Below are 25,168 nucleotides of genomic sequence, written 5' to 3' on the forward strand. Positions count from 1 at the left end.
ACACTCAACGCAGGGTCCTAGCGTTGCTCCAGCCTTTCGCCGTCACTCCTTGCTGCAGCGCCGTCTGTGTCCAATCCAAGATGGCGGCCGCAGCTCCGCAGCTCCGCAACTAAACCACACTAATGGGAAATGTCCCTACCAACTAGGGCCGTCCTTACAAAACAGCACCCTACGATGACAGGGGAATACTCCTCGGGCCGGGGGAATACCTTTCACCTAAGCGGATGGGTCACTGACCCTCCGCTCGCGCACACGAGGTTCCGCCAACCTCCTCCTTCACCTCCCTCTCTGCTCTGACCCACCGCCCACACGCATCCGGTTCCTCTATACAGAGTCTCGCACCCGATTGGTCCTCAGCCTCAGCTGACTCTCTCGCAGTTCGGAGTTCAGAGTTCAAACCCCCAAAGTCTCCACAGATTGGTTGCCCTTCGCGCGCTTCTCTCGCGCATGCGCAGCCCAACTTGTACACAGTGACCTTGCTGACAGAAGGAATAATATGGCGCTGCCTTTGTGATTGACAGCGCGGAACCTTTAGATATATATATATGCACATCCTTACATTCTCCCCTCTCCAGAATCCAACGTCCCCGCTGGACTGCATAAACCACATATATATCTAACTATGTACACAACCCTCTCTCTCTTAGATTAGGTTACACATTTTGTTAAACAGTACCATCACAGCTTGCATCCTATGCCGAGCCCACTGCTGAGCCTCATAATGGGGTGCCCCAAATTGATCATATGCCATTCGCATGGGAGGCTGACTGGTTCTTTGACTTCGCCGGGGTTGATTCTCCTCTGTTTCCTCTGCAGAGTATCCAGTCTCAACTGGTGCTTCCCTCTCTACTCTTGAGGAGTTTCCAACATTAGTACAGTCTCTTTGAGGTGTGAAACAGGGACTTTGTGGGTCTAGGTACTGACTCGCTGGAGTCAAATAATCAATGTTCGGGCCAAGAGGCTCTTTACCCGTGGCTCCTTCGGGAGATGCCTCCACGGCCGGAAGGCCCCTTTGAGAGGTTCCTTCCATTGGATCCTCAGAGGTGGCAATTTTTACAGTCTCTAAGCCATCCTCTGTGTGTTCAACTTCTCCATCTAGGGCCATGGCTGGGACTTCCAATTCGTCCGTCCCTACTTGAGGTATGGGAAGCAGATGATTCCTATGCCACACTTTTACGCGGCCTTCAGAATCCTTGATCCGGTACACAGGAAGACCAGGCATCTGTGACTCCACCTCATACACACCCTCCCGCCACCGGTCTGCCAATTTATGCTTCCCAGGAACACCTAAGTTGCGTAAGAGGACCGCATCTCCGGGGTGAATTTCCTTATGACGTACTTTGTGATCGTAGCGCCTTTTATTTCCCGCATTCAGTTGCGCAGTCGTCCGTTCAGTCAATTTATAGGCCAACTGTAAACTGTCCCTTAGTCGCTGGACATATCGGAAATGCGTCCTATTGGATACCCCATCGGTAGATATCCGCAGGCACACATCCACCGTAACCGGGCTTCTCTTCCGAACATCAAAAAATACGGGGTATACCCGGTGGACTCATGTCGGGTACAATTATACGCATGTACCAATGCCTCGACGTGTTTACTCCACTCCGTCTTTTGCGGGCTCGTCAAAGTTCCTAACATATCTAACAAAGTGCGATTGAACCGTTCAGGCAAAGCATCCCCTTCGGGGTGGTACGGGGTAGTACGCGACTTGGCAATGTTCAGTAGTGTGAGCAACTCCCGTATCAGTGTACTCTCAAAGTCTCTGCCCTGATCAGAGTGAAGACGATTCGGTAACCCATAGTGAATGAAATATTTCTCCCATAGTACTCGGGCCACCGTTACGGCCTTCTGGTCTTTCGTAGGGAACGCTTGGGCGTACCTAGTGTAGTGGTCAGTGATCACTAGAACATTACTAACTCCCCGATTGTCGGGCTCGATACAGAGAAAATCCATACACACCAAATCCATTGGACCCGAGCTTTTCAATTGTGCCATAGGAGCCGCCCTGGTGGGCAGTGTCTTTCGTTGTAAACAGCGATTACACCTCCGACAATGTTGCTCCACGGACTCCCTCATTCTCGGCCAATAGAACCTATCCTGTAGTAGCCCAAATGTCTTGTCAATGCCCAGGTGACCATGGTCATCGTGAAGGGCCCGAAGGACTAGGGTTCTCAAACGTTCCGGCAAAAACAGCTGACGCCGATCGGGATGGTTATGATAAGGTATCACCCGATATAACAAACAATTGTCCATTTCGAACTTCCCAAATTCATTTGACAGGAGTTTCACCAAGTCTTTGGGGCTCGCTTCAGTATAGAAGGGTTATCTTGTTGTACCGCTTGACGGGCTAGCTCCACTATGGGGTCTTGTGTTTGATAATGCACTAGATCCCTCCACGAGATGATATTATCGTCAGTGATATTCATCCCTTCTCGACCCCGATAGGCCTGAGGAATAGCCCGCGAATGACATCCCAACGAGTCAACAACCCGTAATTCCGAGAATGCCACGTGGTCGTCGACTACCGCAGCCACGGAGCAGAGGGCACGAATCCCGGGACCCGGTATCTCTTCCCAAACTTCCTCATCAGGGGTGGATTGAAAACCAGGTTGACGAGACAGGGCGTCGGCACCTATGTTGGTGGGTCCGGGTTTGTATTTAAGGTTGAACCTGTAATTGGCTAGAGCAGCTAACCAACGATGTCCTGTGGCGTCCAATTTGGCAGACGTATTGATATAGGTCATGGGATTGTTGTCCGTGCGTACTTCGAACTGTACCCCATATAGGTAGTCATGCAGCTTATCCACCACAGCCCATTTTAGCGCCAAAAATTCCAGTTTATGGACCGGGTAATTCTGCTCGCTAGGGGTTAAGCTTCGGCTCGCATAGGCCACCGGACGCAGCCCGGTCTCATACTTCTGATGCAAAACCGCTCCTAATCCGCTAAGGCTAGCATCGACATGTAGAACATAGTCTCTGTCGGGGTCCGCGTAGGCCAAGACGGGAGCCTGAGTGAGGCTGGCCTTTAAGTTCTTGAAGGCCTGTTCACATTCTGGAGTCCATGTCTTCCCAAAGGGTGTCTGCGCCGAGATTCCTTTTCTCCCGGTTTCTCCCGGATACACCTTTAGAAGATCATTCAGTCGCTTGGCCTTGCTGGAATAGCTCTCTACGAACCGCCGATAATAGCCACAAAACCCCAAGAAGGACCGCAACTCTTGAACATTTTGTGGTCTAGGCCAATTCACCACCGCCTCTATCTTCCCTGGGTCGGTGGATACCCCATCAGCCGATACAATATGACCCACATACGTCACAGAGGACCGACAGAATTTGCATTTGTCCAGCGACAGTTTTAGACCCTCCCCCTGAAGTCTATCCAGCACCTTCATCAGTCTCTCGGAGTGCTCCTCTAGAGTCCGCCCGAACACGATAATGTCGTCCAGGTACACTAAGCACTCTCGCGGGTTAAGGTCTCCGAGGGTTTTTTCCATTAGTCTCTGGAACGTGGCCGGGGCACCGCAGATCCCTTGCGGCATGCGGGTAAATTGGTAAAACCCTAATGGACAGATGAAGGCCGTTTTTTCTTGGTCTTCCTGGCCCATGGGCACTTGATAATATCCGGACCTGAGGTCGAGCACACTGAACCATTTGCTTCCCGTCAGAGCGTTCAGGAGGTCCTCGATTCGGGGCAGTGTGTACTGATCGGGAATAGTACGGGTATTCAGAGTTCTGTAATCCACACATAGACGGACCGTCCCGTTCTTCTTGCGGACTACCACAATGGGTGAGGCGTAAGGGCTCCGAGATTCCTGCACGATGCCAGCCGTTTTCATCTCGTCGAGTAATCCCCTCACTTCGTCAACATCCCTGGGGGCAAGCCGGCGGGAGCGCTCCCGGAAGGGGGTAGCGTCGCTCATTCGGATGGTATGGTGGGCGCTGCGACTGCAACCCACGTCCATATCACCAGTGGAGAACACACTCCTTCGGTCGTGTAGCTCGTTCTGCAGCCTCTTCCTCCATACATCCGGGAGTGGCGAGTCGCCGAAGTCAAATTCCAAAACTGACTCGACGGTAGTAGGTGGGCACCTAGATGGTCCCGTCGAAACCTTCTCCTCGGGAGTTACAGGGTATATCCTTTCCAGCGTCTGCCGCCTGTCGATAGTCATGGGGTACGGGGATATATTCTGCACGTACACCCAGGTGCGCCTCGGAATCTTCCCGGGCCATTTCTTGACAGAGGCTAGTACTTTGTATCCCAAACGTTGTTCGTCCTGGGCCACACTTTCCACGGTGAAGAGTTGATCCTCCAACCGTCGTCGGGGGTAGTGGCAAGCGGCGACCATCATTCGTCCTTCCCCCGGGGGAATTTGAGTCAGTCCCCATTCTTGACTGTAAAGGACGCCATACTCTTCTTCAGCCGCAATTCTACCGCAGACCTCTTGGAGGGCAGGACAGGCCGCTAAGGCCAGCAGTGGGGCTTCTCCTGCTTCTTGCAAAAACTGGCGGAACACCGCGCGCACAATGTCAGCGTTGGTCCCCAAGATGATTGGGGCGCTGGGGTGGTCCTGAGGTTCGGGGCACACTAAGGCCTCCACTTCCATGGGGTGATGTTTACCAGTATTCAGCTGGAGAATATCTAACTGCACCTTTACTACTCCGTCTATGGGGTAATCTTCATGACTCAATCCCCGTAGTCGCAGGGCATCCGCAGATAACAACGGTAGTCGGTGGAGATGTTGGTCGTAGAAGGGCCGGTATACGATGGTTACTTGAGAACCCGTATCCAACAATGCGGCGGCGTAGATGCCTTCGATAACTACGCGAACAATGGAGGCGGGGCCAATTCGGGGGCTCCTAGAGGGCGGTGACGCCTTTTCATCCTCCAGGGGTTGGCACGGCATTGATTGCGCCGGTCGGAACGACGTCCTCCGCGAGGTGGGGCAGTGGGCCCGTAAATGTCCCATCTTTCCACATGCGTAACACTGCATTTGGCTGAGGTAAGCCTCGTCTCTCCTGGTTGGGGGACTTCGCCCAGTCGGGGGACGAGGTCTGGGTGTCACTGGGGTAGGGACATCCTCGGAATCGGGATCCCCAGGTTCGGGCTTTGGGTCCACTTTCTTGGCTTCTTTACCCCCGGGCGGTGGCTTCTTCCCGGTGGCTAAGTCACGCCCTAACAACACCATCTCGTGCGCTTGGACCCGGTCCATTAAGTCGTGAAACGACAGGGCTTGTCCGGGCGTTATGCAGCTACTGACCCGCACCGACACGGGGTGTAGGGGTAGGAGGCCCCTCAGCAACTGAGTGGTACGTATTCCGTTGGCTTCTTTCCTTGGCAACACGCCTTTCCTCACCATATTCCAGAGATCCAGGTGTAGTCGCCTGAGAAAATCGGATACCATTTCCCCTTTCTTCTGGGCTAACGCATGAAATTTTGACATCAAAGTGTACATGTCCACCGGAGCTCCATACGCCTTGGTTAGGCAGTAGATGAGATCTGCTGCATCAGCTTCCGGGTTGTCATCGCGGTAGTAGTGCACCATGTGGGACGCGGGGGGCCGTAAGCACTCGACGATGCGCTCTCTGCGGACCGCGTCCGTGCAGGTCCATTCAGGCAGTACCTGTTCGGTATGATCCAACCAGTCCTCTATCCCTACTTCCCCTTGGGGCGTGGGTTTCTCACCGGAGAAGGCCTTTAACTTCCTGTACTGGAGCGACTGGGTGGTATTGTGGATAGCGGCGGCTAGGGCGGGAAAAGAGGTGTCTCCCGGTAAGCTATCCCCGACGGAGGGGTGAGCGTCCAATCTTGATAGGCTAAGTCGGTTGAGGCCAGCCCGCAGGCCGGACGGGGTAGATGAGGAGCCTAGGCTCAGGGCTGCGGGCCAGCGAGGGTGCAGGCCACGGTCAGGAGAGTGGTCGGGGCCTCCCGTCGCGGCGCCAACGGCGGGGGTATACTCTCTCCGGGGGGTGGACGTGGCCAGGGGCGCAGGGGTGTCCGCCTGGACTAGGGGGCAGCGCACCCCCGGGGCCTCGGGCAGCAGCAGTATACGGGGCAAGGCCTCGGGGCATATATCTTGTTCAGTGGCATACAAGATCCGGCGCCAGGTCTGGTCGTGGTCATAGAAATGGTCTTGTACTTGGGCATTGTCCAGGAGCGGGAGCTTTCGGACCTGCTCGGTCACTGTGCCTAACGAGATCGTGGCGGGGACATGGCCCAGCGCGAAAACACGGTTCAAGGGAATCCCGCGCCGTTGGGCCCACTTGCGCACCTCGAGCGCCGAGGGCACCGACATGATGTGGGTTGGTTGCACAATAGAGACAAAAAAAAATGAGGGGGCACCCCAGGTCTAGAGATCTCAGCAGCGCCTCCAAATGTAGCCCTTTTTGTGAATACCTACACTAAGGAACTACGGTGATGCAATTACCTGCGGCTTCAGGAGCTCTGAGCCTCCGCTATTTGGGAGCCTGGGGTCATACCATTACTTATCACGGTGCAGCGCCTCCACTCGCCCAGGATCCCCATGATAGAGATTATACCCTGAGCAAGAACATAACCATAGCATTGTGCAACAGCAACCTTTTATGTATTAAGCATAGAGAACAACAGAATCACAGAGTATATATATATATCAACATCTCACACATACACCGTGGCTCGGCCACACCTTATTAGGGATAATGTCCTGTACACAGGTGGCTCTGCCACTCTCCCTAGGAGTATGTCTTATAACCAGTATAGGTATGGTACCATAGGATTTGCACGGGTGGCCCAATTAGTTAGTGGGAGGCGGGATCAGCGCCTGGTGACCGGTGTAGGTGCACTTGTAGACAATGATACCTTCTGGTCACTGCGATGACCGTCACACTCCACGCAGGGTCCTAGCGTTGCTCCAGCCTTTCGCCGTCACTCCTTGCTGCAGCGCCGTCTGTGTCCAATCCAAGATGGGCGGCCGCAGCTCCGCAGCTCCGCAACTAAACCACACTAATGGGAAATGTCCCTACCAACTAGGGCCGTCCTTACAAAACAGCACCCTACGATGACAGGGGAATACTCCTCGGGCCGGGGGAATACCTTTCACCTAAGCGGACGGGTCACTGACCCTCCGCTCGCGCACACGAGGTTCCGCCAACCTCCTCCTTCACCTCCCTCTCTGCTCTGACACACCGCCCACACGCATCCGGTTCCTCTATACAGAGTCTCGCACCCGATTGGTCCTCAGCCTCAGCTGACTCTCTCGCAGTTCGGAGTTCAGAGTTCAAACCCCCAAAGTCTCCACAGATTGGTTGCCCTTCGCGCGCTTCTCTCGCGCATGTGCAGCCCAACTTGTACACAGTGACCTTGCTGACAGAAGGAATAATATGGCGCTGCCTTTGTGATTGACAGCGCGGAACCTTTAGATATATATATATGCACATCCTTACATTTGTATTTTCTCTTTTTTATATATACCTGCGCTCCCCAGTATCCTGTAACCAGAGATCTCTTGGATTGAAGAAAAAACAATCTACACGAAGGGTTGAAGCTGCATTTAACATTATTTTTATTGTGTCACATTCACTGATGTTTTCACATTGATACACTGTTATAATTACTCACGTGCACTAATTGAAGTCACTATAATTAGATTTAAGCGCCACTCTTTAACTATTTGTTCACATTGAAAAACGTCATCCTGTAGGTCACACTGACTCTGACTGAGTACCAGTGGGAAGCTTCCTTGCAATTTTCATTGGTAACTAGGATGAGCAGATGTGGGATGCACGTAAAGTGTGCAGTACACTGTTTGAAGATATTAAAGGCTTTATTTCTAACCACTAGAACTACTGAATGTGGCTAAGCCCCAGACTTCATTAATATCAGTGGAATGGTATTCTGCACCAGTATTCTGAAAGAGGCCAAGTAATTGACACTGTTGTTTTACAGCAATTAATGACGCAGCTTTAAGTGACATTATTGGTGGTACCTGACTCCTATAAAATCTTATAACATATACTGCAGTTCTTCTTCTTTTTTGTTTAAAAAAAAATGTGGTAAGCTTGGAACACCACGTGGTTGTGTCCTGAAATCCCACTTCTACAGTATGGTTTCGGATTTACACATTATTCAATACATTATGGTTCTAAATTTCCAGATTTAGAAATCATTGATCAGACTAATACACAATATTTCAAACCCTGATAAGAAAACAAACATCTTACATCTTCTTGGGTGCTCAAACATTGCTTAAATTGAAAAGAAAGGAGACACATGTTCCAAATGTAAATTTACAAGAAAGGTCTGAAGACCTTATACTCTAATCTGATCTGTGGCACCAATTGTAGCCTTAACTAAAATCCATTCACATTTTTCATTTTTCACATCTATTGTCCCATACTCAAGATTAGAGATGTGTGAAATCTTCTCTAACCTAACCTGGAAAAATCTGCAGTTTTTGTCACACTTCAAAAAAAAAAAGTTACATGGCTCTATAGTACATGAATTTGAAAAAAGACATCCATCCATTAAGTTCAACCCATGCGAAATTTAAATGACAGATACTTAATCCTATATTTCTATTTACAGTGCACTGTATTGAACCAGAAAGGCAAACAAAAAAACCTGCCCCTGTACTGCCCTTGGGATGAATAGTTCTTTTGAAAGCTTCTTGTATTGTTCCAAAAATATATTTGTATATAGTTATCATATCCCCTCTTAGATGCCTCTTTTCTATTGTAAACAAATCTAATTTAGCTAGTCTCTACTTATAAATCAGATTATACATCATTTTAATTAATTTGGTGGCTCTTCTCTGCACTTTTTCTAGTTCCATAATGTCTTTTCTATGGAGTGACACCCAAAACTGAACACCATATTCAATGTGTGGTCTAACTAATGCTTTCTAAAGTGGCATAATTAGGTTTATATCCTTTCAAACCATTGCACGTTTAATGCAAGATAGAATCGTATTTGCCTTTACAGCTACTGCATGACTTTGGGCACTATTGCTAAGTCTGCTGTCTAGAAGCACTCCTAAATCCTTCTCCATCAAGGATTCTCCTAATTTATCCCCATTTAATTTATAAATTGACTGTTTATTCTTGTTTCCAAAATGAATAAGCTTACCTTTATCTGTATGAAACCTCATCTGCCATTTACCTGGCGAAGTTTCCAGTCTATCCAAGTCCTTCTGGTGAGAAATTACACTCTGCTTTGATTCTACTATATTACACAATTTAGTGTCATCAGCAAAGATGGAGACTTTGCTCTCGATGCCAACCTCAATGTCATTAATAAACAAGTTAAAAAGCAGGGGTACCAGTACCGATCCCTGATGTTCTCCAACCTGAAAAAGTTCAATTTATTACAACTCTTTGTTCTCTATCCTTCAACCAGTTTTCAATCCAGGTGCAAATAGTTTTACCGAGTACAATTTTCTTTATTTTGTACACAAACCTTGTGTGAAACCGTATCAAAAGCCTTTACTAAATCTAAGTAGACACAACCACCTGCATTACACTGGTCTAAATTCCTACTTACCTCCTCAAATAAACCAATAAGGTTAGTTTGGCATGACTTGGCCTTCATAAATCCATGCTGGCTATTATTAATAATTTTGTTTCTATTAGGTATTCCTGAATATTATCCTGCCCTAAACCTTTAAGCTGCTTCCCCACTATTGATGTTAGGCTTACAGGTCTGTAATTCCCTGGTTGTGATCTAGCTCTCTTTTTAAATATTGGCACCACATCTGTTTGTGGTACTGAGCCTGTGGAAATTGAGCCCTTGAATATTAAATGTAATTGTTTGACTATTGCTGAATTAGCTCCTTAAGAACTCTTGGATACATGCTATCAGGGCTAGGTGCCTTATTTATTTGAATTTCATCAAGCTGCCTATGAACTTCTTCAGTTAACCAATTGTTTGTTAATATAGAGGTTATAGCTTCCTCCTGCAGCACTATTATTGCAATTGATTAGTTCACAAGCAGTTTTCCATATATCAGGGTATATTCTTCTACAGTATAGTTGTCACGGGAGACCAGGTTATTTACACCTTTTTACCAGGATCATTCATTGAGCAAAACAAGGTAGAGAAATAAATTGTCATTTATTCGGCATAAATTCGCTTACACAAAGTGGAACACAAAATACAGACGAAAAGACACACTTACTTTGGGGCTCGGGTTGAAAACTAGACTTTCCTAGGTGCCGGGAAGTCTTTGGGAGAGTTTTACCCTGACCGGGATTCCTGGAATCCGAATCGGCATAAAATTCCATACGCCACAGCTACGTTCTCTTCTGAGAACTTGGTCCCTCCAGACCGCGAGTTAACCCAAATCTCCTGGAACTCAAATCAGCATAAAATCCCAGCCGCGACCGCTACGTTTGTTTCTGAGAACTTGGGCGCAAAATGCTGGACAGTCTCTGACGGGAAGGCTTTTCAGGCTTGAAATCGAAGCCGGTTGCTTTGCTACGACAAACAAAGTATCTTTGAAAAGCCCCCCGTGCTCTTTCGGCTCTGACTCATGGAGAAGACACCATCTGATTGGCTCACGGCTTCTTATAGTATTCTCTGCTTCATTTATAAAATAATCAATCAGCGCGTGGGAACTTTCTCAAGCAGCCAATCAGAGCCAAGCCGGGTAGAAAAGCCGGGTTAGCAGGAAATTTGAAATTGCCAAGGGACTTGCAAAAGCGTGCCACATCTCCCCCCGGCTATCCCAATGCCACCCACTGGGCAGGCACCCCTAGGTCTGGCAGAACAAGTGGCATCCCGGAGGACTGCCATTCATCTCCGGACCTAGTACTCTGACTTTCCCCACTAACCAAACGCTGTTCGCACCTCTGGGCATCCTCTGGCTGCTTTGAACTCTGATGTACAGCACACATACCAGCGCCTATGGGTTTGCACGGGCTGCCTTGTTGAACATGGGTTCCGAATGTTGAAACATATTAAAATATACATTAATACACTCTGAGTCTCGGGGAACCCTTACAGCTATGTAGGACTCTAGGTTAAGGACTTAGGGTACATCGAACAGTAAAGGAAAAATGTTGTCATTTATTTCTGCCTGCCTTATTCCCCACACACTTTCCCTCTCACTCAGTTTGTACTCAGAGTCCGCCCCAACCTTATACAGGTTGGGCACCCACAAACCATATACTGTTTGTGGGTCACCTTGGCACTAGCTGGGGTACCTCCCTTTACCTAGGGATTCCCTCAGCTACAGGAATATATATTTATCCTTGTGCCCCATTCTCCTTTCTGAGCTGTGCTGAAGCAGAGTACCCTAGTGGTGAGTCGCGCTTACGTTTTCAAGGGGAAGTATTGCTGGGACAATGTGCCTACATGTATCCGAGAATCAGGCATGATTTCCAGGTACATTTATGGGGGAACCGGTAACTCTGGACCCCAACCTCTTAGGCACATTCTGTCAACGGTCTCTCAGCAAAACCCCCCTTGAAACTCATACACTAGCAATCCCTGCTTGGTTGCATGCCCCGGAAGGGAAAAACACAAAAAATAGTTTTAATATATACAGTATAACATAGTGATACAATGTTACTGGGCCCAAGAGCTAACTCTCTTGGACCCTTATACTGTACATGGAGCAGGGGTAACCAAACGGGCTTGACCTTTATTATATAGCCTTGTTACCCCCTCCCATCACAATGGTGAAATTCAATTTTTTTATTTTGACAATTTCAATCAAACTTTTACAACTAGACATGTTTGGCACATTTTAGAGCTTATTTGAAAGTTCAAGCAAAACATAGGCAAATTTGGACAAGTTCGCACATCTCTACGGAAAATAATGCCTCTCATCTTGGCACTGTAGCCATTTACTCTTCACATTTTAATTCATACACATTAATTAATACCTAGGGGTAAATCCACAGAAGTCTGTTCAAAATTGGGAATGTACGTTATTTTTCATCATTTTAATGGGTATTATTAAAGCTAATAAGATGCAAATATAACATCCATTCATAGCAGCACTATTAACTGTGATTTTCATTTCTCCGAGGTGCGTTCTCCAATACACTGCACAGGTGCATTTGTCAAACTTAAACACGCATTATTAACACGTGTGCTATCAAAAGCTAAAACAAATCTTGATACAATATTGAGAAATGCAACATTTTAATACTTGTAATTCCCCCTTGGATTACTATGGCTTTAAGGGGTTCCCTGCTTGGGCCCAGACAGAGTAAACCCTGCCCTGCCCTGTTCTGCCTGATTACATTGATGTATTAGAACGGTATATATAGTGAAGGGGAAGGTTCTAGAAGGCATGTCCCTGAAGGGGTTTACTGTGGCGGGACCTCACTGTATAGTGTATATAGATTAGGTCCTATAGTAGGGCAGGTATACCCTTTCTTGTTTTGTAGTTTAGAACAGTGCCCATACTAACTACTGTCCCTTGAAATGGCTCATCTCTACTCTCCTGGATCGCATGGTGAAAGCCTATGCCCAGAAGGGGTTACCCGTACTGTAACCCCAATATATAGCAGAATCTGCCCGACCGGAGAATCCCTAGTTATCTCTAACCCAGAATGCCACGTACATTTTTTGGAATGAAAGGGTTAAGACCTATACTCAGTGCATTGCTTATAGGCTATTCCCAGATAATACCTCAATGCTAATCAGGGTCTGGACGATGGCAAAGGCAGCTTTTGGAAGGTCTTAAATATAATAGCGTTACCGTATGATTTGTATATGAGTAAGCAAACTTAGTGATCCACTATTTTTCAGGGGAATGCAAGGGTATCATAATGCTAATCCCCTTTGGGATACGCGTTCTGTATATCAATACTTTAAATGGCGATAACGCTATGGGAAAAAAATTAAGAGACCTCTGAGGATCTATTCCACAGTATTTCCCCCACTTGTTTTGTTACTCTAGAATTTACATCTTTAATTACAATTGCTCTTGTTGCCTTTTTTCCTATTTCCTTTGATTGGATTTTTCCTTCTGACTATGATATTTATAAATAATTGTATTTTTATTGCTGTCAATCCCCCTAACCCTTTTTCTATTGCCTAAACCCTCACCCCTTTTACTCCTTTCTTTATTCCTTATGTATATAAATGTTTTATCATTGAAAATCTAAATAATAATGTACTAATACAAGTAGCCCCAAATACTGTGCTTTAATAAAACTTGTAATACAAATCTATTTCTTAGTGTCAAATAATTAGTAGTAATGAGGAACTAAAAAGCTTATTTTGCCTTTATAAAAAATAATAGGTAGTCTAATGACATGCTTCAAGGCACTGACAATGATAAAACACTGTGTATCTTTTGTATGATCATTATGACCTATCCAGCTCTCTTTACTGATGTACCCTCTTATTATACGATGCTGAAACACATGTTTTTCTTTTTAAATTATACAGTATGTTCAATATTGAACAACTAAAACCAGGCGTTTTAAAGCAAACCCTGAAATTCAAATGCTAGGTTTGCAGAGACAATTTTTGTTGCTAACATGGTTTTACCAAAGTGGTTTTGCCGAATACCCCTTATTCTGGAGAGAAACAGTGGTGGTTGGTAGAAGACATATAAAAGTATCAAATTTGAAGGCTATGCTTTTTAAATTGAGGATCAAGTCTCATTAAATCCCTTTTTTGTTTTAAATAGTTTGATATATTTATGTACCAGCAACATTGAGTGGAAAAAAAAGTTTTATAAATGAAAACTGTTGTGTTACTAATGTTTATTAACAGTAGTTAATGAGTGGTGATAAGCAGTAAAGTGTACATACTGTCATTTGACTGTATATTTTTAATTGTGTTATATATTTTTATTCATATTGTCCCAACCACACACACAACACTTTCTAGAGATTTTTATAAACCATAATACAGAGAGAAAAAGTACAAATATGAATAATTGCACCAGATCATTGCAAGAACATCGGGGAATGATTCCCTAATCTAAAGTTGCAAATCATAGACAAATACTGTAGAAAACATCTATACAACAAAGCAAATGTTTAGATAAAAAACATGATGTCACAAAGCCGTTGACTGACAGAGATTGTAATAGATACAAATATGCAAAGAAGCCACATGTAATAATGCAACAAAATTGAAGCTGTCTTCTCATTAAATATGGTATAAATGTTTTAAATGTATGGTAAATTGCCTAGTCTTTATGTTAAAGCAGCAGCTCCCTCTGCTCTCCTACTCCCCCCTTTTTATTTACATGTATATTAAGCAGGGGGTCTCCGGGGTTGAACGTGTTAATTTCACCTACGTGTACTCCCTGTTTACTGAGCTACTTAATGGAGAAGGTGCCTCCGGTGTTTCGTGGAGGTTTAAAATCCCCGCTTGATGCGGCCCAGTAGGAAGTTGGATGATGGGAAATTGATAGGAGATTAAACATCCATCTTCTTTCCCCTGGAGGGGACAGTATTGGCAGCACCTTCCTCGACAAGTATGTTGGGGTGCAGCGGTTCCCCGGGGTATTAATTAACAGGGGTAAGGTCCGTAAACCCCCTGCTCCTATATATGTATATGTCTGAGCTCAAGAATTTCTGTAATTTACACATTTTACAGACTGATGAATGAAAATCTTATTGCAGTAATAATATCAACTCACTCAAGTATACTGTGATATTCTCTGTCTGTCACTTTGTCATGAAATGGTGGTTTTGTTTTCTTCTCCTACTGGACCACCATACTTTGCAATGCGACCCATCTCCCATCATGTGTCACATTGGTACATCATGGGTAGATAAATGTATATTCAGAGAAATGCACATGGAAACTATCCCCTATGGAAGTTTTGGAGCCTATATTTTAAGTAAAATACAATACTGTAAGTAAATCAGCAGTATATTTGAGACCAAAAACATATAATCACAGCCTCAATTGTCCCATCCTCATTGTGCTCGACATTCTCATCCTCACAAATACTTTATTATAGTAGTTAGGTTAGGGTTAGAAATGCATGATAATGATTGGAACAATAGAAGTTGTGATGTCTGTTGGGCACAATTCTAATAATATATCTACTACAATGTATTGTGACCTTGTTGCAGCATGTGCCTGCCAAGCACTTTAAACTACTGGTACAAAAACAGGTGCTTAACTAAAATAAAAATAAAAATGTTTAACTTTATTAACATTTAAAGATAATGGAAATGGTGGGAAAATTACAGTAAGCACAACAGCAGTACAACAGTGTTACAACAAATGCAATATCTGTGACCAGTGATACAAGAATTCAGTCCCTGAGTCCAAACAACTTGCCATGCAAGAGTGTACTGTGTAAGGAAAATCAGATCACCCCAATCAAGCCCTAAAGTTCTCCTCACTAGAACATTTAGGAATTTTACCCACAACAGTTTCTGGTTGATCTTACCAGCTACACTTGGTACAGAATTGACTTAATTCCCGACCCCGATTCTGCACCTGACTATTTCCAATCTTAAACCTCTGTGACACCCATGCTCCACTACGCAGAAAAAGAGTACGGGGGGCCCACCTTCCGTGGGTTGCAACTGACCTTATAGCGCTCTACCATCTCAGGGATGACTTGTGGAAAAGCAACAAAGTAACTGGCACTACTAAGAATCTTAATAACTACAGGTGCCTGCGGAATATGTGCACAAGGCAAACACGACACGCAGAAACACAATATTACTCTGACAATCTTCATCAGAATAAATCAAACCAGCTAACTTCTGGAAGGTTATCAACAGTATATTCCAGCCTTCTAGCCATCAACAACCATGTAATATCACTAAGGAGGATATAACCCTGGCAAATCCCACTGACATTGCAAATGCATTTAATGAATACTTTGTGGAGCATGCTACTAATTTATAAGCGAAACGCAACCCAAACGACATACATGAACCTCATTGTGGGAGTATCTCTATAGCCCCACCCTCTCCCAACACTGTCCACAGTTTTCAATTTGTCCCAGCATCCGAAGAAGAGATTACACAAGTGCTCCTCAAATTAAAATTAAGCAGACAATGTAGACCTGACACTGCAATCTAAGTTCCTACGACTTGGTGCCCCAGCCATTGCCAAACCGCTTGCTTCCCTAATAAACTCTATCATGTCTTCAGGCCATATCCCTAAGACCTGGAAAACTTCCAGAGTTGTCCCAATCTCCAAAAGTGGGGACAAAAACACTGTCTCAAACTACAGGCCAATCTCTCTTCTCCCAATACTATCCAAACTCATGGAAAATGTGTTCACTTCCAATTACGCAATTACTATACCAAGACAAATTTCCCTAGCCAATTCCAATCTGGCTTTCACCCCAAACACTCCACAGTAACTACCCTCCTAAAAGATTGCACTGAGATCCAGTATGGAATGGAACTGGGACAACGTACTTGTGCAATATTCCTAGATTTTGTAAAGGCTTTTGATACTGGTGATCGTGTTATCTTGCTAAACAAACTCCAGTGCTCTGGAATAGGGAAGCATGCTTTGAACTGTTTTAATTCCTACCTATCAGGTAGATCCCAACATGTGTCTCTCAGGCACTAACTCCAACCCCTTGATATCATCAACGGTGTCCCGCAAGGCTCTGTTCTGGGGCCCCTATTCTTCTCAGTGTTCATTAATGATCTTCCTACAGCTTGTAAGGAAGCCTCAATACACATGTATGTGGATGACACAATCTTATATGCATACAGCCCGAGCCTCTCTGACCTTGGACACGTACTGTACTTCAATCTGACTCTTTGAGACTTGAAAATTGGATTTCCCAAAACAAACTATTTCTAAACACTGAGAAGACTGTAACAATGGTATTTGGGACCAATGCTACATTTTTAAGCTTCCAATGAAGGAACTACAGATAAGAACCCACTCTAATACTATCCTAGCCCCTGTTACTAGTTTCAAATATTTGGGCATATGGTTTGACTCCCATTTAACATTTGGGATGCACATTGATACCCAGACATCCCAAACCTATGCCCAACTAGGTGTACTATATAGGAACACATTTTCCTTAAGTCTGCTGGTCAGAAAGCACAACCCACAGCAGATGCTGATGCTAATTATAGACTATGAGGACATAGTATATGGCACGGCACCCAAAACTCACCTCATGAAACATGATACCCTCTACAACTCAATATGCCGCTTTGTCCTCCAATGCAATTACAAAACACATCACTGCGAAATGCTCAAAGAACTAGATTGGTCATCACTTGAGTCTAGGCGGAAAGTTAATCTCTCCGGTCTTGCTTTCAAATACTTTCTTGGCAAGCTACCCACCTATCTGAACAAGCTCCTCACTCATACCACATACAGCACTTATCATCTGAGATCTGACTCCTAAAGACTGTTCATGGTCCCAGGGTTCAGCAAAGTATCCGGCCGCTCCTCCTTCTCTTACCATGCACCTCACAACTGGAACAATCTACCGGAGGCTCTCACAGCTCTGGTTTTGATTCTAGATTTGTAAAAAAAAAAAGAAAGAAAAGACGCAGCATACGTAGGACATTCGGGCAAACGTTTTAAAAATGCAAACTTTTCAACATACATTTGTAAGTTTTCCAAGCTCCTCACCCCTACCACATGCAGCACTTATCATCTGAGATCTGACTCCAAAAGACTGTTCATGGTCCCAAGGTTCAACAAGTATCCGTCCGATCCTCCTTCTCTTACCGTGCACCCCACAACTTGAACAACCTACAGGAGACTCTCAACCGCCACCAGTCTAAGTTCTTTCAAAACTAAAGATGCCTCACATTTTAATCTGGTCTGTAACTGTTACATACGCCTATAATATATATTATCTTTAACTGTGCATGCAATCTCTTGTATATAATGTTTAACTCTGTTCACTTAATGTAACCATGTACTGTATTTGTAACCATGTATTTGTCATAATAACACTGTGCCCAGAACATACTTGAAAACTAGAGGTAACTCTCAATGTATTACTTCCTGGTAAAACATTTTTTAAATAATAATGCTATCTACAGTATGTAGTCGAGTGTTTTTCGGGCTGCTTTGGTTCACTCTAATTGGCATTTGGATCTGTTATAAAATGCTGCTGAAAATACAGAACCACTACAACGATGATCTATTGGAGCAGAAACCAGGTGTGGTAATGAAATGAACAGGGCCTTACAAGGCTTTCCAAGCACTATACTGGTCTGTCCTAGTCCACGAGTCTTCCTTTTAGTGCCCTGCCCTGACCTCTGTATTACAACCACAATCCACATGTCTCCATCTTCCATAGACTAGTACACTGAACTTTCTTGCAGCTTGTCCCACAGCTGCATCCAACATCCTTGGGCATCACCTATTAACTTCCTAGATTACCCTCTAACACAAAGCCTACCGATCTGTTCTGAATCTCAATTTCCTGCCTTTTTGCCAATACTGTGCAGTCTAACTGAATGTCTTGTGGGGCTACGTGGACTCCTTGGCAATAGAGCACTCTATTTCTCATATTCAGGGCTGTCTCAAAGCCTCATATAGCCTCCTTTCTGGGCATTCAGAGCCCTTACAGCTCTCCCTCTGCTGCGTCTGCTCAACTGTTGCAGGCCCCTTGAGGTTTAACAGCTACTTAGCGTTGTCCCTCTTCTTGTTTTGGAAGCTACTCAACCCCTCCATGGGTTTTTTAAAGTATTTTTTCCTATTAATTGAAGCTATACTATAAAGAACAATATGAAGCCTGACCTCGTCAAAGAACATAGTCTCCACACCTGGAGTGTAGAAATCTAGACACTCATCCCTTCTTTTTGCACAGACTTAATGTTGCTTGTTCCCTGGTCATTTACTGCACAGTTATAATAGTTACCTGTTGCAATTGAGAAGCTGCAGGTGATATGTACAGTATAATCTTAACTCAAGTGTAGAGATGTACCGTATAAGACGACTGGGCATATAAGACGACCCCCCAACTTTTCCAGTTAAAATATAGAGTTTGGGATACACACACATACACACACACACACACACACACACACACACACACACACACACACACACACACACACACACACACACACACACCACTATACATATATATATATACACACACACACATCACTATATATACACACACACACACACACACACATCACTATATACACACACATCACTATATACACACACATCACTATATATACACACACATCACTATATATATATACACACACACACACACACACACGTGAAAGTACTACTGTACTGCATGCTCGGCTCCCCAAGCTGCTGAACACTGGAGGAGTAAAGACAGGAAGAGGAGAGCTTGTGTCTGTGTGTAGAGGGACGCCCCGCCCCCTCTGCAAGCACAGGGAAACAGCAGCAGCACGGAGCTTCTGCCTGCCACTGCTGTGCCCCCAGGTTTCGCCGCACAGGCTGCGCCCCCCAGTTTGCGCACAGCTGGCCTGGCGCACGTGACCGGCGCCCGGCTGACGCGCGGCATGCCGGAAAAAATAAACAAGGAAGCCGCGTCTGCCCGCACTTTGCACTTTGCCAGCGTATAAGACGATACCCGGCGTATAAGACGACCCCCGACTTTTGAGAAGATTTTCCAGAGTTAAAAAGTCGTCTTATACGCCGGAATATACGGTATACATTGTCACATTTTTCACTCAATTATACAAAATTGATTGTAAAACAAATTTACAGATTTTTACTGCAGAACAATCAAATCTATGGGTTTGCAGAATACTGCACTGGTTTCTCCTTTTAGTATCTGGATAAATCACTTATGCCTGAATGTCTTTTCGCATATAATTTTTTTGTGACATGTGACAAATTTCCAAAATTTTAAACTGCCAAAATGTAACAGATTTGGATTTCTAAACCCATATTTAATTTAACTAGGTTGCCACTAGAGGGGCCAGGGGAATACGGCAATGAAGTACAATATGGCACTCTGACAGCAAAAAGGCTTATAGTGACACATACACTACTCAAAGAAACAATTGATACTACAGTATGAAATGTGTCTAAGAAGGATAATTTTATACAAAAACATAGTAAGTAAGAATGTGGGGCGAGGGGAATAAAAAAAATAAAAAACCTTTATCTGCAAAATGGCATTATTGAACAGATTATTTTTAATGTCAATTATGATATGTATAACTTTATTTTGACCAATGGTAGTAGTGTACTACTTTTTCTTGAAACTAGAATCTCCCATTTAATCAGACACACTGTATTACATGCTTTTTAAGTAAGAAGGCTTTCAGTTACAAGTAAATAACATGAGAACAGATGTCTCAGTTACTTTACATGCAAAGTTAACTTGTACAGTATCAATTATGTTTGGGAGCCCGAGGTTAACACATTAAGAAGCCCATTTATCAAAGTCTATGGGTTGGAAAATGGGGACCAAATTGGAGCTAAAAAACTGTACCAGATTTATAAAAAAAAACAAAATCCAATGAATCTCAAAGGTGCTTCTTTTCTTTGATCTACAGTATTCAGTCATGCTTTATACTCAATCTTGCCTCAGTTTTGCAGTTGGTAGACTGTCCCGAGATGTCAAGTGTCCCAGAATTGCTTCAGGGTATGACTGATGCTGCTAGAATTGTGCACAAATAATCACTACATATGATCCAGACGAAATCCACTGGATAAAAAATGCAATAAACGGTTCCCCTTCAGAGTCCAACCATATAGGGTAATGAGCAAAAATAAGTCTTATGTGTGCTCTGTGTGATAACAGGTTTTCTGCTGGATGGGGTGTTTAAGTGGTAAGGGGGATAGATATAAACGGCGGTGCCGTGTCTCCAGCCAGGAGACTATGACCGGCAACACACACCGCAATCCCCCGCCACTGCCCTCACTATCCCAGGGTCACACACACAGAGCAGTCCCACTGCGGGGAGAAAAAGAAGGGTAGGTACTCACGATCTTGACACGTCGCCTTCCGATCACTGGATGAATTGAAGGTACTCTGAACCGGGTACTCTGATGCGTGCTCCAGCCCATGCAGGTATGACAGTGATAAGTGGGTAATCAGGCGGTGCACAGTCCACCATAAGGGATGCCAGTATCTCCTACAAATTTAAATCTCTCATGTCATGGCCCACGTGACCAGGACATTTAAACAGCACCAAGCTACCGCACCCCCTACGGATGTCTGTATCTCAGGAAGCACTGTGTCCCCAGAATAGAATAGAAATTAGTCTTGTTCAGCAAGGGTGCAATGCTAATCTGAGTAGGGGTATTTTCTTCCTGCAGGATTGACCATCAATCGAAAGATTAATCCAGTGGGGTCCCAATCAGAAGCATGCACCCCCACAGAGTTAATCATTTCAGGCTGCAAAACTTTCTGTCTCTGTGGCCACGGGTAGGGGTAGGGGAGTGGGGGGGAAGACCAGATCCAAAAGCGTTCAGGCTATGGTTGTCTGCATTTTTTCCCATTTACCCAATGACAATAATGTCATGGGAGACAAGGCAGCCTACACCTTTTTACCAGAATCATTCATTGAGCAAAACAAGGTAATTAATATTTGGCATAAATTCGCATGCACACAATGAAACACAAAATACAGACGAAAAGCACACTTACTGGGGGTTGAAAACTAGACTCTTCTAGGTGCAAGTGTTACCCTGACCGGGACTTAGCCTGGAATCTCCTGGTTCCCAAATCGACGTGAAGTTCCACATGCCACCACATGCCACCACATGCCACCACTTCCTTCTCTTCTGAGAACTTGGAATTTTTTGACCGTGTGCTACCACCGATCCTCTGGAACTGAAATCAGCATCAAATCCCAGCCGCAAACGTTATGTTCGATTTTGGGAACTTGGGTGATAAAAATGGGACTTAGACTCTTGTAGGCAGACTTTACTGACTTTACTGGCTTGAAATCGAAGCTGGTTGCTCTGCTATTCGCTCAAGAGCATTTTTGGAAAGCCTGTCCGCACTTCTACCGCTAGAAATCTCAAATCTCATTGGCTCAGGCATTTCTTATAGTATCCTGAGTTTCATTCATGAAACTCAGCAGCCAATCATCGCATGGGAACATTCTCAGTAGCCAATTAGAGCCAAGCTGGTCTGAAAAGCCAGGTCAGGGGGAAATCTGAAATTGCCACGGGACATGCGCAAGTTTGTCATCTCCTTCCATAGCTATCTCATGCCATCCACATGAGTCGCGCAGGCGTTTTCAAGGGGAGATATTGCCGGGACAACGTGCCTACATGTATCCCAGAATCAGGCATAATTCCTGGGTACATTTTTAGGGGAACCGACAATGCCGGACCCCAACTACCTAGGCACATTATGACAACAATTCCTCTGCAAAATCCCCCTTGAAACTCATGCCCTAGCAATCCCTGCTCGCTGGCATGCCTGGAAAGATAAAAAAACACATCAACTATTTTTATTGCAGACAGTATGTTAAAACAATATACTGTTACTGGGTCCAAGAGCTAACTCTCTTGAACCCTTATATATGGATCAGGGGTAACCAAACATGGGCTTAACCTTTATTTGAGAGCCTGATTGCCCCCTACGTCACAAATAAGTCTTACTACATCTGTATGTTAATTGAATTAGGCATATAGAGACATTAAAGCAAAGCAATACTGTTTAATTTAAATACAAGTTTAAATTAAGAGTGTTTCACTTCTGTAAAAACTGCTGCTATTATATATATATATATATATATACACACAGTAGAGGCAACGCTTATTCTAACATTTGCCTTAAACTAGCCAGGTTACATTCAGGGTATGTTCTGGGTATGTGCTGGGTATGTTCTGGGCTAGTTTGAGGCACGTTTAAGGCATATCTGCATTGACTAACGACCCATAGGATTAACACAGCAGGGATCCCTGGTATTCCAATTCAGTTTGAATGGGACTGCCAGGGACCCCCGCTGTTAATCTGATAGGCCATTAATCAATGCAAAAATGCTGGGGCTAGTTTAAGGAAATGTATTCAGAATGTAACTGGGTGTACCTGGGTCTTTTGGGGAATTACCACTGGTTTTTGTTAGAATAATCGCTGCCTCTACTGTATATTGAAAATGAATGATTCCTTTGCTCCTCCTCCTGATTCTCCTTAGCTAGGGCTAAGCTGGTGTGACTTAGGCAACCAAAGGAATCAACTCGAATGCATAACTAATTGCATACATTGTTACGAGCGAGAACGCGTCTCTCTGATTTAAAGAATTCAAAATAACTTGCATTCCTCACATTATGTATTAATCATCCCTTTGCTCCCCATTCCTACAGTCTTAGGAGCCAGACTGCGAGGAACATCTGATCTGTGGGAGAATCCTTGTCAGACACACCCATGCTTAATAAGCATACATAACATTTGCAGCAGCACCGCCAAGAAGAAGCCCATCCTTTAAACAGCTCTTATTCCAAGAGCATGTCCCCTATGAGTTGTACAAAACATGGACCCACTATTAGAGATAAATTAATCCGCCCAAATCCGTTTCCTGGATTGTTTCGCATTTTCAACCCCAAATCCGCTTTGCGGTGTAAAATCTGCAAACGGACTCGGTTGGTTTGAATCCATGCGGATTCATCAAAAATCGCCATTGGATACATTGGATGGATTATTAGAATCCTATCCGCGAATTGAGCAAACCCATCTCTACCCAGAATGTGAGCTCTGATGGGTCAAGAGGCAAGAGAGCTCTCCCTGTGAAACATAGGATATAATTATTTTCTGTCATGCAGTTGTGTTACCAGCTACTTTAGCACAAGTCACAGAATATTACAGGCGCTCTAATTGCACTGCTTCTTATGCCAAGATCTTTGGATTGGAAAACTGCATTTCTTTGAAATACAATACAATTATTGTTGTATAGTTTTATTGTTTGAAAATTGTTAGTTGTTTGTTGTAGATAAGTAAATAGTGTTACTGCATGTTGTTACAAAGTTCTTTATTTTACGTATTTATTCTATTCAAATGTTTTCTAATGAAAAACAATTGTCTTCTGTGTTTTACTTAATGAACATTTTAGTCACATCCACAATTATATCACGAATAAAAAAAAACACTATGTACACCAAGTCTAAAAAAAATTGTGTGAACAAATGTTATGTACACAGAAACAAAAGAATGGCAGACTGTATATGTAATAAATAGAAATAATTATAACATAACTTTCAGGAAAGTACAAATCCCCAATTCACTACTCCTTGATCTTTTTACAAATTCAATATGATTGCCGCCGTGAGCAAAGTCCAGCATCTGTTATCAATTCATCCAGGTGCAAGGGAAGTGTAAGGAATCGTGGAACACATCCTTTGCGACGTGTTCCCTCCTTACCTGTCATATCTCAGATCTCCGCCCTTGAACCAGTGCGTGCGCCCACCCCTGCTCTACTTACAGAGCGTGCGCGCATGCGCAGCTCTTCTAGTGTGCGATGGAACTTAGCTCCGCCCCCTCAGACACGCCGCACCTCTCTCACGCGCGGCGCACACACGTGACGACGTGCACCGCTCCCCAGCTGTGTGGCAAGTACTCGTTTTAGCCCACTTGTCTCCTGCAGAAAAATGCTTGCCTCCACGGAGGCCGCACCTCCGCTCCGCCTCCCTTGCTACTGGTTCCTGTTCCTGTTAAATACCCTGCAGTTCCTCTCATACCTTGCTGAGTATAACTTCATGTATCCTTGAGCTCCTACGTCTGTTGTGCCCTGCTCCTTGTCCTATGTTTTCTTGCAGTTAACCCTTCGTGTACCGACCCGGCTTGTCTTTGGAACCTCTCTGGCTATTGACCCCGGCTTACCCTCAACTCTGCTGATTTCTTCAACCCAGACCACGGCTATACGGACATCTACTATTCTGATCTCTCCAACCCAGACCACGGCTATACGGACTTCCACGATTCTGATCTCTCCAACCCCAGACAACGGCTAACAGACTTTGACTATTCTGAACTCTATACTCCAAGACCTTGGCAAGTATCGACTAACCCACTCTATCAAACCCAGACCCGGCTACGTTTGACAATCCACCTGCCAGACACGCTTCCGCTGCTGTGGGTGCGTGGTTTGCTACTTCCCCACCTCAGTACCAGGGTCCTGTCTTGCTCGTGGGCAGCGCAGACTGTTCCTGATTGGCCAAGTTTACACAGGCTTACTTGTATACTATGTAGTTTATTGCAGGTTATTATTTGATGGTTAGACTGCACATATTATATATTACTGTTTAGTGTCTTGGTTTAAATATACTCTACATATAATGTTAGGTATTAAATGTGGTCCTGTGTAG

Source organism: Ascaphus truei, chromosome 1 (assembly GCF_040206685.1).
Source record: "Ascaphus truei isolate aAscTru1 chromosome 1, aAscTru1.hap1, whole genome shotgun sequence".
Lineage (NCBI taxonomy): Eukaryota > Metazoa > Chordata > Amphibia > Anura > Ascaphidae > Ascaphus > Ascaphus truei.